The sequence below is a fragment of the Petaurus breviceps genome, unplaced genomic scaffold (assembly GCF_028583685.1).
Source record: "Petaurus breviceps papuanus isolate PSGF00001 unplaced genomic scaffold, PetGlider_PUasm1.0 188, whole genome shotgun sequence".
In the NCBI taxonomy this organism is placed as follows: Eukaryota; Metazoa; Chordata; class Mammalia; order Diprotodontia; family Petauridae; genus Petaurus; species Petaurus breviceps.
In genome coordinates, this window is record NW_027185804.1 from 30,989,882 (window position 1) to 31,010,146 (window position 20,265).

The following is a 20,265-nucleotide window of genomic DNA, read 5'->3' on the forward strand; positions in this document are numbered from 1 at the left end:
TTTTTCTAATAGCATTCAGCTGCTAGGTCACATTTCCCTTTTAAAGAATAGATATGTACATGGAGAGTGAGAATAGGATTAGCATACTCAATACCAGAATAAAGAGATCCCTCTGATTCTTTCCAACTCTTTCCTTCTTTATAGTTCTCTCCAACTAGGGCCAAGTAGTAGGCACATTATTCTGTATGAATTCATGATAGTGGGTTAATTATCCATTTTAAAATTTGGTTTTATTAGTGCTGTACTTAATTGGCTTAATATAAAATAATATATTAATTTTCCAAACAATATTGCTATTAGGTAGACTGGTACAGTGGAAAGAACAATGACTTGGTACACATCTTGGGTTCCAAAGTGTGACCATGGATAAGTTCTTACCTTCCTAGGCCTCCATTACCTCAATTGTACAATGAAGAGTTTGGGCAATATGGCCTTTGTTATTTGAAATTTAGCATTCAGGACATTAAATTTAAAGGAGAAGGAGGAGAATGTTGTTGGGTAAGAAACTCCCCATTTCCCAGATGCTGCTGTCCTTCCTCAACAGGGAAACTGGGTGGTAGTAATAAAATAATAATATAATATTTATATGCTACTTAAAATTTATACATCTCTTTATATACCTTAACTTTATTGACCCTTGAAATAAGCCTGAGCATTACACAGTATTATTATATCTATCCCCATTTTGTCCCCAGGCTTCAGGGAATTCACATGACTTGGCCTCAAACATATAGTGAGCAAGTCACCATAATCCAGCCAAACCGACTGCTTCCTTACTCAGTACTGCATCTCCTAACTGCATGACTTTGTGCTTGCTTTCTCTAATGACAGAGGTATATTCCAGTTAAATCACAGGTCCTGACTCTAGCCCCTTTCAGAAAACTAATATCCAACTCCAACACACTGGTCTTTCTTCACCATATTGCTTATGTATGTGGTAGAATATATCCTCCAACACAGGGAGATTATTAAGAATTAATATTTTCTTTCAAGGGAAGAGGAGTTAAATTTTTAAAGACTGACCCCCAATACACTGCGTTCAGATACCTTCAATGGAGTTATTGAATTAATTTCCCAGTTTCTCTATCATAACCAAGCACCACCTATTCTTGAAATGGATACATTTTATCCTTACTCTCATGACCACTATTTTTTTCTTAAGAATAATTTTCCTTACTTCTATGGTACTACGTTTCATCTTTCAGTTAGGCAAAATATATATATATATATATATATATATATATATATATATTTGAACATGAATGTTTCCATATACATTTATATATACTGTAATATGCAAAAATATGTATCTAATAAAAATGTAACCCTCTGATACATTTTTTCAGAGTCTCTGGTTAAGAGACTGACAAACTTTGGCATTCAGAACAACTCACTAAAATACCTTTAATTTGATGAATTTATTAACAAAACTGTTTCCTGGGCAGTTTGGATAGCACCCTGTATGTTATACAGAATTCTTGCTGTTGGAACCACATATGTTTCTTTAGTGGAGCACCCATAGCTTTGACCTCTAGAAAGTTAAAGTTAGGGTGGAAAGCTCCACTCAGTATTTGACTTTCATTTCAGCAGGATGATTCTCTTAAATATGCCAATGGGTTGACCTTGTGGAGTGGTAAATGCAGGTTGTTATTGAGATCATTCCATGACAAAACTTATGTTGAGTCGTGCCAGGACATTAATAAAGATGATACTTCATCTGCTAATAATCCCAGCCCACTCAATAGCATTTAACAACTCTGTTGACATTTTGGGTTGTGAGTTGGCAATGAACAAAAATGTTAGAGTGCAGAAAATGAAAGGTCTCTTGGTTCTTCCCTCCTTTCTTTCTGTTCCCATTACCAGCCCTCTGATTTCGCACCCTCATTATCTCTTAGTTATAATATTGTCCTTATATGTAGTTTCATGACTCATGTACCCTTACCCCTGCCAACAAACACTGTCAATGAATCTTCTTCCACATATACTGTTACTAGGTTGATAATTTTTATGGTTAATGAATATTATCATCTCTGAAATTACCCTCTATCTCTTCTACACGTAGCTTCTGTGCACTGATTAGCTCTGGTTCATCCATCCCGGACCCAAAATAATTTTACTGATCAACAAAATAATGGTTAAAATCTTTTTTTTTTTGCTTTTTGGAGGGGAGAAGGTAGGTCAATTGGGGTTGTGACTTGCCCAAGGTCACATGGCTAGTTTTTGTGTTAAGTGTCTGAGGCCAAATTTGAACTCAGGTCTTCCTGACTACAGAGCCAGTGCTCTATTTACTGAGCCACCTAGCCACCCCATGGTTAAGATCTTTAACCTAGCATTCAAGGTCTTCTATCATAAGAACCCAATTTGATCTTCTAAGGGTTATTTTCTCGTGCACCGCACTACAAACCAATTCATACTATTTGGTCTAGTAAATTGGGACAATAATGATTCTAAGCCTGAACAGGATTTCCCTCATTCTTGGCTTTTTCATTTAATTCTTCAAGTACAACAATAACAACATCTAGCATGTCTATAAAGTTTTAAAATTTACAATGTACTTTATTAATACTTCATCTTGTCTATACAATAGCCCTAGGAGGTATTTGCTGTTATTTTCTCTACTTGATAAATGATAAAATTGAGGATGATTGATATTAAGCAGTGTGCCCAGTGTCACAGAGTTGGTTAAGTGTCTAAATCTGTGTTTAAGCTCAAGTTTTTCAGATTCCAGATCAAGCACCTGGTCTATTGCACCAGTTAGCTGTTTCTAACTCTTTATTCTCCTGTTATTTTTTTCATCTCAGAATTCTACTTCTCCTTCTAAGTCCAACTCAAATACCTCCATTAATTCTCCTTATATCCTTCTCCACCTTAATACAAGAATTACAGAATCTCATGATCCAAATGAACTTCAGAGACCACTTACGGAAAACCCACAATAAGAAAGATATCCCTCCATGATATACCCATCAAGTGACCATTTAGCCTTTTCCTGAAAACCTACAGTTTAGCAAGAATGCTCTTCCTCACAAGAGAGCCCACACTGCTTTTAGATGGGCCTTTGTTTGTGTTTTTCTTTTGCCTAATATCAAGGTTCAATTTGCTTCTTTGTAGGTTCTGAGTCTGCCCTGGAGGGCTAGACACAATAAACCCAACCCCCCTTCCACATGGCAGACCATCGATCAGTAGAATTCACCTTCTAAGGCCCCTTTCAGTCTCTTCTACAGTTCAAAAATCAAGTGTTTCATCTGATATTCATATAGCAATGTCCTTAATGATATTGGCCCCCTCATCTATATGCACTCCAGATTGTCAACATTCTTCCAGAAAATGGAACAAATTCAACAAAATATTCCAGATGAGCAAATTTAATACCTTCAATATAGCATTTTGTACCTCATTTGTGTCCATGGAACATCTGGTCTTGAAATGATGTAAAGTAAAATGCTTAACATCTTAGGCCTCTTGCTACATTATATACATTTTTGATGGCATAGAATCCATCTTCATCTTCGTTTTCCTACTCTGTGCCTAACACAATGCGAAATTTAATAATTTGCAAATACTTAAATGGTATATAATTTTGTAAGCATGAGAGGTCCAGGTGTGGGAACTTCCTCTAACAAAATATATTACAATTTGTTAATGATTAATAAAACAACAGTTACTAATTTATTTTTAGTGGTCTTAGGAGCTAAACCCTAAGAAGTTACCAGTTAGAGGTGAAGTGAACAGTTGATTAACAGAAAAGTAGTTGTCAATGGCAAGGGATTTGAGGGGAATTGAGCTCAAGTTTTCCTGAAACCAAGACAGGCACTTATCTGATGAACCTCACTTTTGCTACTTAGGTGAGATTCAGTAAATAATTGCTGAATGAAAGGTAGGGCAAGTGTAGACAAGCTCAATATATATCACACCATGAAAATGTAGTATCCACAATGATTAGGAGAAAGAAATGAAACAATGTGGGTTTGATCTTTCTAACCATATGGCACACTGTCAGTTATAATACATTCTAGAGGGCAGATTCAGCTAGGGAAACGGTATGTTGATTAATTCTGGGAGCTTGGATGGTGAATTGTTTATTATGATTTCCACTAAACCTTGAATTACAAACAAATAAATAGATTAATGAAAGGAAGTTGGCTTATTCTCTGAAATTCTTGCTGTGTGAAGATAATAGTGATGATTCTTAAAATGTCACATTAGAATTAGAGATATTTATGATGAAAAGGTAAGACACAATGTGTGTATGAAAATTGTATCTGACTATATTCCTGCCACACTAAGGTTATCGACATGAAAACAGGAAGAAGAAAAATTTGTGCCAAAATATATATGATTTATAAAGGAGACACTGATTAGTAGATAAATGTAGACTGGTTTGTTGTTATCTTTCTTTTTTTGGTTGTTGTTATTTTTATTTTAGTTTTTTTTATTTAGTATGTTATTTCCCTCCAGTTGCACATGAAAACAATGTTTAGCATTAATTTTTCAAAACTTTAAGTTCCAAATTCTCTCCCTTTCTGTCTCTCCAATCCCCCTTGTTGAGAATGCAAGCAATTCAATATATGTTATAAATGTGTAGTCATGCAAAACATTTTCATAATATTAATGTTGTGAAAGAAAACATAGAAAAAAAAAGTCAAGAAAAATGAAAAAAAATGTATGCTTCAATCTGTATTCAAACACCATCTAGGGATGGAGAGCATTTTTAATCGTAAGTTATACAGAGTAGTTTTGGACCATTGTGCTGCTGAGAATAGCTAAATCTTTCATAGCTGAGTATCTAACAATATTGTAGGGATTTTCTGGTTTTTCTGAGAACATGCTGCTCATCATTTCTTATAACACAATAGTACTCCATCATAATCATATACCGACATTTGTTCAGCCATTCCCCAATTGATGGACATCTCCTCAAATCCCAATTCTTTACCACCAGAAAAGAACTGTTATAAATGTATTTGTACACATAGATATTTATATTTCTTTTTTAAAATCTCTTTTGGGATACAAACATGACAGTAGTATTGCTAGGTCAATTGGTATATATGGTTTTATGGCCCTTGGGTATAGCTCCAAATTGCTCTACAGAAAGGTTGAATCAGTTCACAACTCCACCACCAGTGAATTAATGCCTCATTTTTCCCTCATCACCTCTAACGTTCATCAGTTTTCTTTTCTGTCAGCCAATTTAATAGGTATGAGGTAATATTTCAGGATTGTTATAATTTATATTTCTCTAATCAATAGTGAGAGCACTTTTCATAAGGCTATAGATAGCTTGGATTACTTCACTTGAAAACTGTTCATATCTTTTGATGATTTATCAATTAGAGACTGATTCTTATTTTTATAAATCTGATTCAGTTATTGATATTTTTGAGAAATGAGGCCTTTATCAGAGAAACATTTAGAACATAATTTCTTAAAAAATGATTTCTATGTTCTTTTTTAGATCCTGACTTTCAGGTAGTCCAATAATTCTTATATTCTTTCCTGGTCCTATTTTCCAGGTCAGTAGTTTTCCAATGAGATCTTTTACACTGTCTTCTTTTTTCACATTCTTTTAGCTGAACTTTGTCCTTGAAAAGTACCAAAATGACGTCACTCGTTGAAGTTAAAGTACAGTATGTCCAACTGTGGCTAATCAAAACAATATGAACTTGGGAGGCTATATCACAGGTCAGGCACAAATAGTTCATATGAAAATTTAGAGTGGAATGCCTTTAATTTGTACATTTAGAAGGTTTTTTTGAACTACTGCAATATTGTTTTGCTTATAGTGCCCTGCTTGTTCTTTGATGTGGGCATGCTATGCTTGGTGGTCTTGCTTCAATATCTCCTGTGTCTCACTATTGATTCCAAAGTTCTTAGGAGACCTTGAGAATGCCCTTGTATTGCTCATTCTGATCTCCATGTGAGTTCTGGCCTTGTGTGAGTTCTCTGTAAATAGTACTTTAGGACAAACATATGTTTGGCAGCCTAACAATGTGACCAACCCATCAGAGTGGTGCTTTCTGCAGTAGAGTTCGGCTTGGGAAAGGACCTCACTGCCTAGTATCTTTTCTTTCTTGGTGATCTTCAAAATCTTTCCAAGTCGATACAAGTGTTTTCCTGGCATGGCACTGGTCGACTGTACAAGTTCCACAGGTATATAACAATGAGGTTAGCACAGTGGCTCTTAAGATCTTCTATTTCATAGGTCGTCTCTTTCTTCTTTCCCACACTTTCCTTTAGAGTCTCCCAAATACTGAGGTCACTCTGGAAATGTGTGCATCAATCTCAGTTTTCATGAGTGCATCCCTGGAAATGATACTATCAAAGTACTTAACTTATCCACAGTATTCAAAATCTCTACATTTGCTGTAACTGATGGTTCTTGGATGGATGGTGCAGTGTTGGTTGATGGACAACCTCTATTTTCTGGGTGTTAAATGTTAAGCCAAAATTAGTATAAGCAGTAAAAGTGTTGGGGTCAAGAAGGTTTAGATAGGAATCCAAAGCCTGACTTTACTGTGACCCTGGGTAAATGGCATGATGTTTGTTAGTCTCAGACATCTTCCTTGTATTTAGGTTTTTCATTTGATAGGATATAAATTCCTTAAGAAACCACTTCATCATTTGTATTCCCAGCAAATTATTATTTATCTGTCCATAGTATGCAGTTAATCTCTTTTGTTGATCAATTAATCCACACATTGGTTTTATAAATTGGTTTTCAGTCTTCAATCATTGAAAAAATCTCCATAATGGGAGTTCCCTCAATGGGCAAAAATTTTATATTAGGACAGTCACTTAAATATCTATCTAGAATCTAAAAATTGCAATATAACTCAAAACTCAGCTAATCTTTAGTTTTCCTTATATTTTGAACTATTAAAATAAGTTTTAGGATAAATGAATGAATATAAAATTAATTATAAAGTACTATGTTTCCAATAATGTATTAATTGCAATCGATAGATATGCAGAAGCAAGTAGAATCTCTGTCCTCATGATGCTTACATTATAATAGAGGGACATAAGGTATATAGGGGAATGACGGACAAGCTGAAGTACTTCAAACCTGAAAAGTTACAGGATTTGGAGGAGAGTCAATATGGCTGACTACATGCAACAACCCATCTGACTTTTCCTAAGAGCCCCCTTCAAAGATCTTTAAAATAAGGCTTTAAGTCAAATGTTGGAGTTGTAGCAACAACAAACGGTCAGAGGGACACATTTTTACAGTTGAAAAAAAACTTAAGAGGCTGGCGGGAGTGCTTCAAGATACTGGGGTGATATTAGCAGTAGCAGCAGCTTGGAGAGGTGTCATTCAAGAGACAATAAGGGGGTTCAAAACTGGTCAGAAACAGATTTTACAGGTGACCCTCTGCTGGCACTGGGTGCAGCTGATGCTGATTCATAATTTTATTGCCAATGTGCAATTCTGGTTCACAGTTCCTAAGTGAAGAGGAGTTCTATTGGTCAGTCAAAAGAGAGCAGGCACTCTGGTTACAATTTCAATCCGATAGCATGGACTTTAAGATCCCAGGGTCACCTTTATGCCAAAATAAGGCACTGCAGGAGGATTGTGTGGAGGTGTCTACAAGAAGATACCGTCTGTATTTCATTTCCTACTCTATTCTGACCCTTTTTCTGGTCATCATCACCCACTCTCTAGCTGCCCACACCCATCACTATAGCCTGAGGGTTTTAACCCCTTCATCTCTGGAACTTCAATTATAATTTCTAAAGGGCTATGCCATTGGAATGCAAGCTCTAGCAGGTTCTATCATGCTATAAAATGCTTTGACTAAAATTCTACCCACAGACTAGCTCTGCTTTCTGAGGATCCACTCAGTTAAATTGAAAGATTCTCATCATGAACTGACCATTTTTTTTTTTTTTGCTTTTTGGAGGGCAGTTGAGGTTAAGTGACTTGCCAAAGGTCACACAGCTAGTTTTTGTGTTAAGTGTCTGAGGCTGGATTTGACCTCAGGTCCTCCTGACTCCAGGGCTGGTGCTCTATTCACTACACCACCTACCCCTTGAACTATTTCTTAAGAGCTGATCTATGCCACAAAGAAAACTAGTAAATGGTTCTAAGTCCTTTGATACCTTGTCCTCTTCCTTAGTGATGGTGGCAAATGATGCAAATGGATCAGAGGATACAAAGATCACCATTTAGAGATGCTACAAAACTTAAATTCACTGTATGTCCCCTCACTGTGAGATCATTTCCATTGACCAACAATAGTGGATGGAACTAATGCATATCGATCACAATATTCTCACTATACATGAAACTAGAAGAGAGAAGGAAGTTATAGTCAAATGGAAGACTGTGTCTCAAGTTCTCCTTAAAGATCCAAATAAAGGAGTTAGTTTTACTATTGACCCAAAGTTAAAAAAAAATATTATGGGGCATTGGGCCATCATCCACTTCAGTGTTCTAAATAAATATTTGCAAAAGGACCACTATGAAAATATTTGGGACTTATGTAACAGTATGTATTAAGGAGAATAGAGAGGAAAAAGTATCTTATGAAGATCCCGATAAGATGCTTGAAATTAAATCAATATATGCTTTGATGTTCAGCAACTTTGATGTAAAGGCAGGAATATATAAAAATCATGATAAACAGAAAATATGAAGCAGGGATGAGAAATGAGAGAGGTCAGAGACTTGTAGAAGACACAGAAGTAACAATGATTACACATAATGAATGTACTATTTCAGAAAAAAAAAGAATTGGAAGGCACTTGTCATGGCAAACACAAAGTAACATTACAAAATGCAATTACTTGTATCTTAGTGGAAATGAGATGACAGTATCGATGAGCAGTCACAATTGTAACCGAAAACTACTCCTTACCACAAAGAGAAAAGTCAGTATAAAAAACCAATGAAGTACAAAAATGATAAAAAAAAAACCCAAGGAATTCATTTAAAACAAATCCATTCTAAAGTATTTTTTTTAATTCATTGATAATGCAATTGAGAAATGGCTGAATAAGATGTGGTACATGGTTGTGATAGAATATTTTCTTGAAAATATGATGAAGCAGATAGTTTTAGAAAAACCTTGAAAGACATAAAAACTGATGCAAAGTGAAGTGGGAAGAATTGGGAGAACAGTATGCACAGTAACAACAACATTGTAATAATAACAAATGGTGAAGGACTTACTATTCTGATCAACACAATGATCCAAAATAATTCCAAAAGATTCATTATTAAAAATGCTATCCACATGCAGAGAGAGCAATGATAAATGCTGAGTGCAGAGTGAAGCATATTTCTTTCTTTTGCAATGTGGTTAATATGGCAATGTTTTGCATGACTTCATATGTATAATGGGTAACATATTTCTTGCCTTCTCAATGGGTGGGGGGGAGTAGAGAATTTGGAACTGAAAAGAAAATTTTAAAAAGTTTTTGATGACAAAATGGAATTTTTCCAGAAGAGAAGTCACGTATAAGAATACAATAATATACACAGAATTTTACAATAATAAGGAGCCCTAAAGGATCGTCTAAAAGTGTCTTTGGAAGAGGTCATTTGGCTTATTTTCCAAGAGGAAAGGTATAACATCCAAAGGCAACTATAGTTGATAATTTAAAATTCTTTGTGAACTATGAAGATGAAAGAAAATTTTAAGAATAAACTCATAATAGAGAAACAATGGAGGCTAAAAACAAGTTAAATAAAGCTTGGTAAGTGAACCAATTAAACAAAGTCACCATTGTACGCATAGACCATGGAAGCATATATCTAGAAGGAGAAAAAAGCCATTTAATTCATCTGGTCTAATATTCTCATTTTGCTTATGAAGAAACTGAGACTCAAAGAGATTAAATTAAGAGTTTGATATAAGCAGTAGAACAAGAATTTGAAACAAAATCTTGATTCAAAATTCAGTGGCATTTTTGCCATAACATGGAGTGCCCTCTACCTCTCCAGCTGATTTTTTAGGAGGAAAATAGAAAGACAGTAAAAAGAAGAAAAAAATATGAGGATTGGGAATTTGCATTTTCTCACTGTGAAGAATTGTTTATATGTGTAAAGCAATCACATATGTTTATATGTGTAAAGCAATCACACTTAGTATGCCAAATAAAAGTCCTAGATATACTACTATAGAATGTATAAATAGCATTAAAGTGAGCAAAGATAGTAGAAATAGGGTTTACATTAGACCTAACACAACTTAGAGGACAACCATTCTTGAAGAGATATATTTGTGATTGCATAGGGTATCTGAAGTCAGGTGACAAACTAGAGGGAAATATATCAAACCTTATTAATACCTCAAAAAAGTAGTAAAGAAAATATAAATATTTACTAAGTGCTTATTTTTCTAAGTATATCATATTCTTGGTTGAATAATATGTGTAAATGACAGGTATACTTGAAGAGAAGATAGCCAGGATGTTGCTAGCAATAATACATACTGATCACATATTTGAGATTATGTAGTTGATTGAGAAGGGTTGATATTATAAGATACTACTATGCTCATTTCTGTCTATGTTTATATGTTTGCATATTGTTTCAGTCACATCTGACTCTTGATCCCATTTGGGGTTTTCTTTGCAAAGATAATGAGATGATTTGTCATTTCCTTCTCTAGCTCATTTTACAGATGAAGAAACTGAGGTAGACATGGATAAGTGATCTGATAAGAGTCATACAGGTAGTACATGTCTGAGAGCAGATTTAAACCCAGGAAAATGAGTCTTCCTGACTTTAGACTTGGTATTCTATTTATTGTGTCATCTAGTTGCCATGCTTTATTAAAGAAAACAAAAAAAAAAGGTTTGTTTTGTAGAACAAAAAAACATTAAAACCTTTCCAGTAAGGTATGTTCTATGCTCACATCAAAATCATATAATATTTCTTGATAAGTAGAATAATAGAAATGACTTTAATCCATCAGTATATGAGGAACTGACACAAGGCAGAGATCATTTAACTATTGAAGTTATAGTACCTCATAAATAGGAGATCCTTACTAGATAATTATTTAATATTGACCCTTCTGAAGGGTGGGTCTAGCCTGTCTTAATAAGGACACAACCCAGAACAAGGAAGATAATTGTCCTACTGTGCTCTGTTCTGACAGTTAACATATGGAATACTGCACTAAATTTAAGGATCCATATGTTTTTAAAGCATACAGAGAAGCCAGAACATGTCCACAGGAGGAAAACAAGATGGCCAATGGTCTGGGGAGCATACTATTCCAGTATTCATTAAAAGAACTAGACATACGTATTTTGAACAAAAGAAGCCTTAGGGAACAAAGATGATTGTCTTCTAATATTTGAGGACTACCATCTGGGAAAAAATCACTGGAATTATTTTATCCAATTTTCCTATCAATTGATAGTAGACAATTGTGAAATGGGGTATATCAGGAAAGAGTGAGTTTTCTATTACTAGAAGTTATTAAGGAAAGGCTGGATGACATTGATTTAATGATGCTAAAAAGGTAAAATATTAGTTACATTTGTCTGACTGTTGACCTCTTTGGTCTCTGACAACTTTGAGTTTTGTGATCGAAAAGTTTTCCCCAAATATTAACATATATTTTTTCCCTTCAAGATATGGCTAAATACAGTGCAATAAGTAAGGACAACAACATGTGACCTGACACCCTATTAGCTGAGGTTGTCCACAATAAAGTCACCCTAGCTAACTAGTTCTATTTGTGTGCTCTTGCTAATAGGCACAGTGACTTTGGGGAAAGCTAATTAAAAGTTGGTTTATGAGCTTATTTTGCCCTTTTGATTCCCACACTGGGAAAAGAGTCAGCTGGAGTGTCATTCAAAGAGTACTGGATAAAAAAATCTGAATATCTTGTGTAAAACCCAAGTTCTTTTATGTTCTGTGTGACTTAGGACAAGTCACTGAACCTTCCCAAACATAGGCTTTTCAATTGTAAAATTACAAGTTTGGAATTTAAAATATTTCTGAGTTCCCTCTAGATATACAAATTTGCAATTTGCTGAGAGGTTAATTTAGAAAATAAGTTTGGTAAATATTATTCCATTGGGCTTCAGTGCAGACTCTTGATCCTAAGACTTGGGAAGGCTGGCCTTGATTTGGTAACATGGGTCTGGAGTCAAAAGACTTTGGTCTAAATCTAGGTTCTGCCACATGATACCTTATTTTTAAGAAAAAAATAATATTTTATTTTTTAATCAATTACATGTTAAAACAGTTTTAACATGTTTTTTAAAAAAATTAATTCCAAATTCTATCCTTCCATCCCTCTCTCCCCTGTCCCTTCCTGAGACAGTAAGCACTCTGATATAGGATATATAGATAAATATTTATAGATACATATATGCATATATGTATACATATATCAGTTAAAACATTTCCATATTAGTCATTTTGTAAAAGAAAATTTGAAGAGGAAGAAAAAAGAAAGAAAAGAAAAATAAGTAAAAATAGTATGCTTCAGTTTGCGTTCAGACAATATCAGTTCTTTCTCTCTAGGCAGATGGCATTGTTGAACACAAGGCCTTTAAGTTTCTCTTGGGTCATTGTGTTGCTGAGAATAGCAAAGTCCCCTTGTGCCAGCAAAGGGACCCTTGTAAATCTCCTTGTGATCAGTTGCCAGATCATCTTACCCTCTATGGACTGAGAGTTTGGCAGGAAAGAGTGAGAGAGGAGTGAAATCCAGGGCAGGTAACACCTTTATAGACATGTCCAGTGCAGCCTGGGCCCCAGCTTTGCAATGTTTGTTTGATTTTCCATGTGGTATCTAATTTGAGTCTCATAACAACCTTGGAAGTAGATGTCATGGTTTTCTTCATTTTGCAGATGAAATTGAAACTGTAAGACATTTTTGTCAAGGGTCAAAAAGTTAGTAAGTGTATAGTATATGTTTCATACTCAGGAATTCTTGACACCAAATACAAGAGCCTATTTACTATGCCATCTCATTACCTATACTGTATTCAAATGTTTTCATTGAACTCCATTATACTTACACCCAATGGGTAATAAATAGAGATGGAGCCATCTCCCTAAACGATTTTTTTTTCTGTTTGATTCTTTTCATATTCTTTGTGTCCCAAACTCCAACTCAAGTTCCATCTCTCCTAGAAACATTCCATAAATGAACAAATGACTTCACCATTATGCGTACTAAGTTCCTTACACATAAAATGTATCTGTGGTAAATCATACGATCGTCCTTTTTTTACACTCATTGTCTGTATGATATCATGTAGAGTTATGTACCAGTGCAATGAGTTGACAGTGGAAGTTTGTTCAGCGCATGTCAGGGATAAGTCATTCATTCAGTCAACAAGCATTCTGCTCAGCCCTGGTATTACAAAGGTAGCAACATGGTCCCTCCCTTTAAGTAGATTACTGTCCATTTTTAGGGATGTATTTAGACTACAAAGTCACTGTTTCCATGATACTGAGAATTGGGATAATTAATTTGAAAGCCTAATGCCATAACGTTTGTGTTCTGTTGTTTTTTATGGTGTTGTAGCAGCAAGCACCTCAAGTGTCCCCAGGGTGGCTGCCAATACAGGTTCTTAGATCTCCTTTGTTAAAGGAAAGCAACTCAAAATGGTTAGTTAAAAAGCTTACTTTAATCAGTCAAAAAATATCGTTTACCTAGTTCAGGGGAAAAAGGTCAGCACCACGAACTTCAGAGCATACAGACAGAATTATCAAGACAGAGAAACAGATCAAGTAGACAAGTTTCCAAACTGTCCAACCATTACATCCATACCAAATCAACATCTGGGTTTTTCAAAGCCAGGTGTGTGTGTGGGGGGGGGGGGGCTCTCAACAATGGCGTCCCAGAGTCTCATCTGATCAAATCACAGAACATTTCTCAAAGTGAGCCCCAAAGCAAAGCCTCACATCAGGGATTATATAGCCTTCTCCTGGATCAGAGAATGTAACAACCTTATTGACTCACTGGCCAATCAAAAAGTATCTACTGAAAAACAAGCCTCCCACATCAGGCTCCAGGTGCACTTTAGCCTAGGGGCAGGGAAGATCTTAAAAATTTACATTCCCACTACAGATGTCACTAAGGATTTCGATGTCCAAATGTTCCTATTGCTAATTAGATTAGAGATACAACTTGGGGATACAAAAATTCCTGGGTTTGAAGTCAATAAATTAGGGTGTGATTCCTGGCTCTACCATAAAGTAGTTCTTTGACTTTGGCCAATGGCCATAACCTCTCTGAGTCTCAGTTCATTCACTAGTAAAATGGTGATAATCATAATATTTACTTCTTTGGCTTGGTGTGAACAAAGTATACACGTGTGAATTAGTATCACAAGACCTAGGTAGATGCGATCTTTGTCAGACTATTACAACTGATATTTCTAGAGCATTTTAATGTTTCAAAAAAAATGCTGTCTACGCATTATCTTGTTTGAATCTTGAAAGTAACCCTATAAGGTCAGAATGTGAGGTATTGTATTTCCTATTTTATACATGCTAGATGACACAGTAGATAGAGTGTTGGAATCAGGATAGCCTAAATCCAAATGACTTATTCTCTGCCAGCCTCAGTTTCTCATATGTAACATGGAAATAATCATAGCCTGACATCCCAAGGAGATTGTGAGGATCAAATAGGATAATATTTGTAAAGTGTTTTGGAATTTTTTGTAGAACTCTGTGAATGCTACCTATCATATATTAGTAAACAGAGGATGAGAAAAAAAGTTATTTCCTTGTTGTTATAAAGCAAGTATGTGTTAGAGGAAATTCTGACTTTTTTATCAAGACCTTCATTGTAGCACAATGCTCTTCTGTATTTAAAAGTATCATGTACATACAAAATCTAAATATTTTAGATATGACTATGGCTAATGGCAGGCAGGTAGGTGGTGGAGTGGATAGAGTGCTGAACATGAAGTCAGGAAGACCTAAGTTCAAATCTAGCCTCTGATATTTACTAGTGGTAGGACCTGGGGCAAATTGCTTAATCTTGACTGCCTCAGTTTCCTCATCTGTCAAATGAGCCAAATAAGGAAATGTCCAACGACTTCAGTATCTTTGCCAAGAAAACCGCGACATGGAATCATGAAGAGTCAGATACAACTGAAATGATTGAACAGCAACAAATGGCTAATGAAGGTCTTAAAATCAGTGGCATCTGTTCTGCCTCCTATACCATTTTCTCCAGGAAAAATCCAGATCATGTAAGTTTCATGTTTTGGAAGGGGCAGAATTTTGACAGTAAAAGAAACTGCGAGAGTTCTGGAAGGAAACCATTTTAAAGAGTCTTTTCATCCTCTTCTCTTCACAAACTCATTTTTAGCATCTATTTTAGGGTCAGTGATGCTCTTTCTATAGATCTCAAGGGTTGACTATTTTGAGTTGAGGCTAATATTGCGATCATGTTTATGTGTAACAATTTGTCTTTTCACCCACATCTATGTATATCATGTTCAGAAACAGCTGTAGGTAGTTATGTCTTACAATTAAGTTTCTCTTCCCCATTGTAGTCTTAACTGTATTTAAAGAAGCAGGAACTTCCCTGATAGACTAAGTAAATATTGTCTTAAGATTCTTTTAGTTGTTTGTTTGGTTTTGTTCCCCTGTGATTTCATAAGTATGTATCAATAATGGACAGATCTCATCAAGTACAGGTCTATCCAACCATCATGAAGCATACTCAAAAATGGAAGTGTGAGCCAAGAAAGACAGCCTAGAAAGCCAGGACTTTAACCTATAGCTCTCCTCACATTCATCGACTGCTTTCCTGTAAAGTTTACCTCACTATGGTCAACTGAATGGTTTCCATTGCTACATTAGACAAACTATCTGGTCTACTTCAATGCCTATGTTCCTTTGAAATATGCCACAGGTGTCATCTTCTATGATGCTTTCTACCCCAGTTGTTAATGGCCTCTCTCCCTCTTGAAATTACCTTGTATGTCCATTTTTATTTACTTATCTATATCTATGCCATTCTATCCCAGTAGAATGTTAGTTTGTTGAGCAAAGAGGAGCTTGTTTCAGTTGTTGTATCCCTAAGTGACTAACATGGCCTCATATTGCATATGGTAGGCACTTCATAAATGTCCATTGAACTCAATTAAATGAGATATGATTCATTTTACACTATGAAAGGCCCTGGGTTAAACCTCTACATAAGGCACTGTTCCCATTCTCTCCTGAAAGTTGCATCATGTCATGTTGACAAAGTCTTTTAGTGTGCTGCTGTTTTCCCCCCTTTCATTGGATTCTGGTGTACTTGAAAAAGACTGAATTATAGGTGAAAATGTGAGCCCGAGGACTCTTGAACCAAGGGCCATGGAACATTGCATTTTCAAGTGCATCACAATTACCGAAAAGCCTGGGACAAATAACTTCTGTGCCAATCCACTGTGAGCATTCACAGAGCTCAACAGTCCTCAAAATTCCTCATTTCATTCCGAGAGCAGGACGGCTTTGTGAGTTGGTGATGACTGCCACTATCGCTCATCTGTTATTCAGCCCACAATATATTAAAGTGATAATCTCCTGTATTGCTAGTAAATGGTCTATGCCTTTCTCCATTTCTTTTTGTTCTTTAGTTGGCATGATTGTAAAACATGTCATAGTCTAACTCCTCCAAAAGTCACTGTCCAGGGTACATGGAATAAATCTTTCTTGGGTGCCTAGTGAATACTCCCATAAATCCTTCAGTATTGTGCTGATCATGCAATTAGGAATTTGAGGGGCAGCTGGGTGGCACAGTGGATAGAGCAATGGCCCTGGAATCAGGAGGACCTAAATTGAATTCCAGCCTCAGACACTTACTATCAGTGTGACCCTGGGTAAGTGACTTAATACTAATTACCTCTAAATAAATTTTTAAAAATAAGAATTTAAATGCTACTTCAAGGACTTATTAGCTTAGTTGTCATAAAGAAGCTATGAAACCTTTCTGTCTCTCAATTATCTTGTCAAGAATATATAAATAATAGTTTTCTATTAACTAGTCATAGTATTGTTGCAAAATCTCACAAATTGTTAGACATGGAGTCAGTAAAACTCTAGTTAGAATACTTAATCAAATTTTGTTATCTCTCGTGCCTGTATTATGACAGACACATGATAAGTATTTATTGATTGATTAGTTAATCAATGACAATGGACATTGATCTCTACCTCTTGTACCATCCCCTTCACAATGTTCCCACAGAATACTTTCCAGTTCTAATGGGTTTTTACATAAAGAAGCTTTCTCCTTTCAACTATTACAATGGGAATTTTTGAAGAGTAAGAAAATTGTAAAACACTCATCTCATGTGGCTTATTACCAGTCTTTTGATAATGAAGAAGAGATTAAATTCACTAGATGCTCATAGTGGAATTGCTGACATAAGACCAACTGTGACTGAAATAGCAAATGCCAAATCTGAATCCATTCACAAGGCAGTGATCAAAAGGAGATTAGAACCAGCCAGATATTTGTTCCATTCTCATTGTAATGTTCATGCTGTATTACATCAGACCCTCTAGAAGAAAATATGATCTTTTTCAAATCTTGTTCATGGATCTCATACTTCCCTATCCTCTTCTAAACATAAAAGCTTTAAGACAAAGAACAACTCTGAGGTCAAGGTGAACTTGGTGCAGAATCAGTAAAACTAGGTTAAAATTCTATCTCTGTTATTTAGTACCATGGATTTTCCTATTTCCCCTCTGTAAAATGAGGGGAGTGGGATTAAATTCTATAAATCTCAAGTCCATTACAGCTAGGACTTATGATCAGCTGAACTTACCATTACCTTCAGTCATACCTATCCTTGTTTAGGCAGAATATGTATATAGAAATCTGTAATTAAGAACTGAAGGGGAACTTGAAGTTTCAACCCTTTGGGTCCTTGATTTATTTTATATAAAATTATGGTTGTTTTATTTTCATTTTCACTCATTTTCAAAACTCAAAGTTCAGATAAAAAAAATAAATGTTAGACTTGACCAAAGTCAGATAGATAGTACAAAGTATAGCCAAGTCCTCTGGTTAGAAATCTTTGTCTTATTAGTGGAATACCTGCCTTGGGAAGTGGCAGAGTTCTCTCAATGGAGGTTCAGATAGACACACCTAGAGGATATCAGAGAGGATGTTTTTGTTTGGGTTTTGATTTGGCTATGTACTGGGTTAAAATAGCCTCTGGGATTCCTTCCAACCGGGAAAATACACCCAGCACACTAAGTCACTCAGTGTTTCAAGTTTTCACTAATCTGGGCCCTGAAATTATCAGATTCAAAGAGGAACACTGAAATTAGAGTTATCTCCCCAATTTCTGAAAGTGAATTCAGTAACTTTGGATTTCTGGTAGAACTACTTAGATCAAAGGTCATCCCATCTAAATTGTGGAATTGCAAAGATTTCAGAGTCTCTTATTTTGCCTATGAAATATCATGCTCTATATTCTGCCAAGAATATAATCATCTCCCATGTCCACATGCACAAAATGGACAAACTGCAAAGTTTAAAAAATAGAGCTATCTAACTTGAATGGACTTAAGTTCCTGGTATCCTCATGCAAATCAATTTTCTTCTGAGCCCTGGCAGATGACATTTGTTTCTCAATAAATCCACAAAGGCTATATGCTAACCCTCTCATGACATATATGGAGTCCATAATGAAGAATTAATGGGGAAAGAATTAAAACTGTGTCATTCAGAACAAATTTGAGTGCCATTTGACATAAAGATCCCCTTCGAATAGATGAATGACATAGTATCTCTTTCATCCTCCTAGGGAAATAGATTTTTCTGCCAGTTCAATCCTTAAAGCATAATATTTATGAGGCAAGAATATTTTCTTGAAGAAGCTTTCTAAGTTTCGTCTCCTCAGTATTTTATGGCAAGACTTACCGCTAGACAAATTATCACCATTTGAAGGCCACCCCTCCCCTACAATGCTGAACCTCAGATTATGGCTGCTTACGGGAGCATTAAAGACCTCACCATATTCTGATTTGGATCCAGAAATGACATGAACCAAAGCATAAGTACTTGGGGAGCAACTGGAAGAGGCCAAAAGTGTCATGTCAGAACAAAAGCAGAGGCTTGACTCCACTGAGCAACTCGAGTGTTTTTCCATTTAAATTTCAGAGGAGTAAAGGATTTCCAGACTTTGACTCCTCTGCCCTATTGGGGTTTCATTTTCTTCAAATATGAAATGGAGAGAAATAGCCATATGTCAGTGTTTATTATATATGAAAAGATAGCTTCAACTTCTCTGGAATAGCAGGAGATATAAAAATACTAAAGAGAAAAAAGTACCCAGTTTCTATTAGATTGTGACATCCTCGAGGACAGGGAATATTTGTGTCTCTTCAGCACATAGCATAGTACCACATAGTAAACACTTAACAGATATTTGTTAACTTGATTTGAAGTGGTTCTTTTGTAAGACAGCAATTATTTTGTTGGGAGAATTGCATTATTTGTAGGCGTGATATGTAAGTCCATGGCCTTACTCCATTGCTGCTTCTCTGTTTTTCCTTTACTACCTGGCATTATTGACTAGGAATTAGTTTCTCTTACTCCCAGTTTTCCTGTTACCATTAGCACCAATCACTTGAAATAAAATATATTTGATAATATCCATGAACAGTTCCTCCTTGACCCTCTGCTCCTCTTAAGGTGCTTACTCTGGACTTCCCAGGAAATTCCATGGTGGGGATTATCAATATCTCTTCCATTCAACCTTATGATGACCTTCCTCAGAACTGATTCCTCTTCTAGCACTGAGTCAGGCAGCTGATACAGGGTGCTTTACATTTTTTTTTAATGGGGGAGGCATTATTTCTCTTAAGATCACAATTTTAGAGTTGGAAGGAACTTCAGAAGTCATCAAATCCAACTTCACTTTGCATATGAAGAAAATAAAGTTGAAAGAATTTACACAACTTCTCTAAATACATGTAGAAATGAAGTAGCAAAATTGGAATTTGAAACTGGTACTCTGACTCCAGCTACGCTGTTATTCCCATTACACTTTATTCTTCGGTCATTTATGTTGGATTGAATGTTGGTAGATCTGTGTGACAGAGTGATGAGCATGCCTTGAAATTTGGTTAGGTTTTGGGGATGGAATCTTCCATTTTGGGTAATCTGTAGATATCCTTTACCTATAGAAATACTGGAAGGCTTCTCTCCTAGATCTCTAACCTTGAAAGAAATTAGACATTTACTTATCAACCTCTGCTACATTTTCCTTGTATTTAATAGTTACCAAGAAATTCTCCTCCTTCTGGTTATCTATCTATCTATC